The sequence below is a fragment of the Cupressus sempervirens genome, chromosome 5 (genome assembly GCF_028749045.1).
Source record: "Cupressus sempervirens isolate cs-2001-9-10 chromosome 5, ASM2874904v1, whole genome shotgun sequence".
Lineage (NCBI taxonomy): Eukaryota > Viridiplantae > Streptophyta > Pinopsida > Cupressales > Cupressaceae > Cupressus > Cupressus sempervirens.
The window spans coordinates 985,445,329-985,451,262 of NC_143122.1; the positions used below are offsets into that span (position 1 = coordinate 985,445,329).

At 32.4% G+C, this 5,934-nt stretch overlaps 1 pseudogene; it reads left to right on the plus strand.

Annotated features, from left to right (window-relative positions):
• The first annotated feature begins 624 nt into the window (after positions 1 to 624).
• Positions 625 to 4,605, plus strand: LOC149559233 (AP-1 complex subunit mu-2-like; annotated as a pseudogene).
• Positions 4,606 to 5,934: the final 1,329 nt, after the last annotated feature.

Sequence of the window (5,934 nt, forward strand, 5' to 3'; positions counted from 1 at the left end):
AGGGTATTTGAAAAGGTGACTAAGTCACTAGGTTGTTTGGGGAGTTAGAGAGGAAAGTGCAATTTGTTGCAGGACTGGGCTACTAAATAGGCCTAGAAGGGCTAAAGTAGGAAATGGTGAAAGATGGGTTGTTGGAAGCTGGTGAAGAGTTGAATGATGGTAGATAGGCCATGATAAGATGGTCTAAGGTGTTAGGGTCAGTGAGAGATGCTGGAGTTGGAGTTTGGTATGATGGAGGTGCTAGGTGACCTAGAAGGAAATTGTTACAATAAGAGATTGTGGTAATGAGGTAGGAAGCGAATTCGTGGGTATGGTGTGTGGAAGAGATCTACTAAGTTAGGGACTTCTTATTGATCCTTGAGTGGATTCCAAGACATTTTTGAATCCTCGAGTTGAATAGGGTTCCTTAAGGGGATATTAGAAGGCTCTGCATCAATGTAACTTCCAGTCCTTGATTTGAAGATTCTTTAGTTAGTTTGTGTCCACTTTCTTTAAAATTGGTAATAAAACCATTTTTAGAGGAATAAAATTCTTACATGGATCTATCGATAAGAACTCTTCTAAAACTGTGGAAAGAACACAAGAAACTATAGTTTCTGTTGACTCATCTGTGCTATGTGCATCATGAAGTTAAAAATTGCAATGTTGTACAAAGAAGCTTCTCAGATATGGAATATTTACATAGAGGTATGCAAATTACTTAAAATTTAAAGACGTTTAGGTGGCCAATGTCACATGAATTACATTGTCTCATATGAATATATTCATTAAAATGTACTGCCTTATCTTATATCTTGTCTCTTATAAGGCTGAATTGGCCATGTGTGAGGATGGTTTCAACATATGTGTTTTGACAAGTTTTTTGATGGAATTACATGGACAGGGTGATCCCACATTACAAAATCTAGTACTCTATGACAATGGGGTGACTTACATGTTCATTTAGCATAACAATATCTACCTTATGGCAGCATCAAGAAAGAACTCTAATGCAACTAGCTTACTATTATTTTTACATCGAGTTGTGGATGTAAGTTCAACAATCTACACTTCTCATTCACAATTTATTTCTTGTCCGAGGCTCTATTTTCAATTATTAAATGGAACACTACATTTAGGGAACTTATAGAACCTGTAGATCTAGGGATTCTAGTGTATGCATATAATTATTTTATTTGTAGCTATTGCATGCATATTTAGGTGTTATTACAGTAATCAAGAGTTTTTAATGTTCCTCTTTGTTTTCTGCTATGATTAGTGTGTTGCAATAACTGATTCACATGTCAACTTTAGGTTCAGTTTTGGATTGTCATGTGTGTTATTTCTACAGGTATTCAAGCACTATTTTGAAGAGCTAGAAGAAGAGTCTTTGAGAGACAATTTTGTTGTTATTGTGAGTGTACACATCTATTTTTAATCTAACCCATAGAGGGTTGAGGGTTCAAAATTCCTTGTAATGAACTATTTGAGAATATTTTATCACAAAGTTAAAATTTATAATATGTGCATATTATTTCACCACTTTTATTTCCCATTGTGTAGTATGAACTACTAGATGAAATAATTGATTTCAGGTACCCTCAATATACAGAGGCAAAGATTCTTAGTGAATTCATCAAAATGGATGATTACAAGATGGAAGTCGCTTAATGACCTCCAATGGCTCTTACAAATGTAGTTTCCTGGCGAAGTGATGGAATACAATACAAAAAAAATGAGGTTGAAGGCTAATCCAGATTTAACTTTATGCTTTTCTTGAATATGGCAATTGATATTTAACAAATTTTGTGCTTTTAATTTGTTATTAAAGGTCTTTTTGGATGTAGTAGAAAGTGTAAATATTCTTGTGAGTAGCAATGGGAAAATAGTGCGATCTGATGTGGTTGGAGCACTGAAGATGAGAGTGTACTTGAGGTAATTTTTTCCTACCCCATGCATAATCTTATTATTGAGTTCTTTTAGAAATAAAACTAATAGACTATAGAAAGGAAACATGGAACTATTTCCCATAATCTCTGCTAAGTTGAAGCACTATAAACTCCAGCTAGGTTCATGGAGAACATTATAATGTTACTGCACACCTATTTTCTTAAAATATGTACCCTACTTGTGGAATGCCTTGAAATAGGAAAAACCCCATTTTCTAAGCTGAAAGGCCCATGTATGCTTATACACAGCTAAACGAATAGACATATATTATGAGAACAAGATTGGTGCATGAGAGTTCAGATAATAAACATCTTGTGTTTATTTTTATGTGGTAGAATTATGAATTACCATCAAACAAAGAATCTACAAATTGTCCAACTTTTATAAGTACAAATATTATGTTCATATTCATTGTTAAGATTTAATAAATAACAATTTTTTGGTCACGAGACAACCAAATTCATTGCTGGATACTTGCACTTCAACAGATTAATTTCTTTAGCAAGAATTAAACAAATATAGAAGAATAATGAACTGTGGTGGATGATTGAATAGATTCCAATTTATTGGAGAGTTTAGAGTGATAGATTAGAAGTCAAATTATAATGACCAAATGTTGAAGTTTAGATTATGCTGCAGTACGTCCCATACCAGACCAGGTCCAATTCGTACAGTTTGTAGGCCTTCCTTGGGTCTGTAATAGATGTATCTAGAATAATTTGCTAAGGACACCCATGCCCTTGCCATATCAAGGCTAAACCTGGATCCCCACAACCAATCTTGGAAATAAAATAGGATGAAAAATTACAAAAAAAGAATAAATTACTGATATGTATATGTCTTTAGACATTTTATATAATTATTGAGTGTTGGAAGTAGTTTGACCACTAATGATTTCTTTGTTTTATACATATGCCATAAGTATTAAACCTTTATAACTTTTGATTTAATATTTGGCATTGAATTATTGATTGTGTTTCATTGTTAATTTAGATTGTTTTGCGCAAAATGTGGCTGTTTCTAATTTTTATTTATTTATAATGTACTTTTAGCATGATTGCTGAAATGTTACATAGCTAGCTGTTAATTACAAGTGTATTTTGATTCAATTTTCTTCAGCGGAATGCCAGAATGCAAACTTGGACTCAATAAAAAGGTGCTACTAGAAGCTCAAGGCAAAGCGTCAAAGGGTAAAGCAATTGATTTGGATGACATCAAGTTTCATCAGTATGCAATCAAGCTCATTTTCTTATTCAATCCCTTAAACTATCAATTTTATCTTATATTAAAGTGCTTGCAAATTCCTTTGATGTTGTACTTGGTCTTTTCTTTTCCCTTAAAAAGGCATATGTTAATTTCTATTTCTTTTGTCAAGTGTGTTTGTATTGCTCGTTTTGAAAATGATAGAACTATATCCTTCATACCTCATGATGGGACTTTTGATCTTATGAACTATAGACTTAGCACATAGGTTTGTTCATATATTCAAGAGAATGCAATTGTTGTCAAATCTTTGAAGTTCTGTTATGAAGGATATCCTTCTAAAGTAGGTTTCATATCATACATTTTTATTACGTTGCAGCTAAAGCCATTGATATGGGATGAAGATCAAGTAGAAAAGCATTCAAGAAGCTAGGTATAATATTTGGTGAGAGCACACAACCAATACAAAGATCATAGGTTTCAAATTATCTCTCTAGCTTATGTATGCCTATTTTAGATCTGATTTATCTACTGTTTAGATAGATCTTTCTAACATGTTAGCTTCAGGGAATTGTTTAAGTATGACTAATATTTCTGTGTATTTGCTAATTTGTCTCATGGTTTTCTTTAACTTTGCAGTACAGTAAAAAATGTTGAAATTGAATTGCCAGTACCAGCTGATGAATCTACACCTCATGTACGCACATCAATGGGTACTTCTACATACTCCCCAGAGAGGGATGCTTTTCTTTGGAAAATAAAATCATTTGTTGGTGGAAAGGTATCTTGCAACTTTCATTAGTTTTCTTGTTCAAAGATGGTTAATAGTACCATGGTTCTGGACCCTAATGTTTTAGTTTCTTGATTGACTTATTATGTAGGTTTTGATTCATGAATACATATTGAGGGCTGAATTTAGCCTTTCTAGCATAACTGCTGAAGAAGCAACCCAAGAAAAGTGGGCACCTATTCGTGTCAAATTTGAGATACCATATTTTACTGTATCAGGAATTCAAGTCATTTCTTAACTTTAGTTTACAAATGTAGATTATTGCTTTTGCAAGTATCATTAGCTCGTTACCATGATTTATAACTTATCTGAAATTTGAGTCATTTCAGGTGATTTTGGATTGACTCCATAAAAGTCATCACAGTGTTGGACCCTTTTGTGTGTTCACATATATATTTTTAATGAGAACAAGCTCATTGCTTATATTTATATTGGCCTTAGTGAAAATCATTATGCTTTTTAAATATTTAGCTCCACAAGTAAATTGATGCATTGAATAAATGGTTGAGAATTTACATTTTGTTCATTTAGATTTAGGCTACTACTTTATAACAACTTTCTTTTGTTGCAATTCTTTACTATAGGTCAGGTATCTGAAAATCATTGAAAAGAGTGGATATCAAGCATTGCCATGGGTGAGGTACATTACAATAGCATGTGAATATGAACTAAGAATGATCTAGACTAGTGATAAATGAGAAATGTTTTAAACAAGAGAGAATGTAGTATTTGATCATTCTGATGGCTTATTAAGTTGTTTTCAGTTTCTAAATGAAGGATCAAGTAGAAGGATGTTATTTGACTATCTGCCTAATAGCTGTGTCTTGTTAAAAACCCATCACAAATTTGGTTTTATTGTGTTCATCATTCTTTCTTTTATATATTCTGATTGTTTTCAACCGTAGTTTCTCGATCTCACCTAATTTACTCTCTAAGGGAAAAAAAAATCTTTTGAACAAACTTTGCTTTAGCACTGGGTGGGAGGATATAGAGATTAGTTACAGTTGATTGTTTTAGCCACTGATCATTAGAATTGAGGTCAACCAATAACCTTCTCTCCCCCTTCTCTAAATATATGTATTGTGATATCATATTATGATATGAACAACTACTTAAAAGACAACATATTCTAATTATTTCATGTAGGCAGAGAAAGTGTACAATCAGGCTGTTTATTTTAAGAAGACTCTCAAATGTCAAAGTGAACCGATGTCTCAGTTGGAATGCATTGCAACCTCTGCAGTAAGTACATAAAATTATTTTAATTCCTTTTGCCATGACACAGGTTTTGTTTACAGATGAATTTTAATGTTGGTTGTAATTTACTATTCATTTGATATGTGGAAAGTGATATAAATTTAATAGAAGTATTTGTATGATAATTTTAGGTAAGTGCAACAATCAAAGTGAAAGCTTCTGTCCTAGCAATATTTACAACATCCGGACAAATTGCAAAGTAATTATTTTCTTATTCTACATTATATATTCTTTGGACATTTGAAACTATCAAATTTGGGAAATTGGTGATAAGTTACAATTTGGTTTCATTTTTGCCACTATTGGGGTTTGGTTATCATAATCATTAGCTCATAATGCAAGCAATTTCATCAATTCTAGATTTATCTGTTGCCATGCCAATGTGAATTTGATTTTTTGATATATAGATAACACATCTACGAATTCTAATTCTCAGCACGATATTTATGTTTTTTTTTGCCCCAGGTTGATTGCTAAGTACAAGCCTACTACACCAGTAATTTCTATTGTCATCCCAAGATTGACAACAAATCAACTGAGATGGGGCTTTACGCGTGCATTTCAGGTATGCTATACATATTATTAAAAAAGAAAGTTGTTCTATTTTTCTTCTACCTGAGTGACATGGATTAAAAATCAAAGTAGCTTTATTATTCTATGTAAGTTTTTGTTCAAATCATTCAAGTAACGTTAATTAAATAAAAAATGATGAGATCAATATGCACATCTCAGAAAATTATGATGCTGCTTTACTG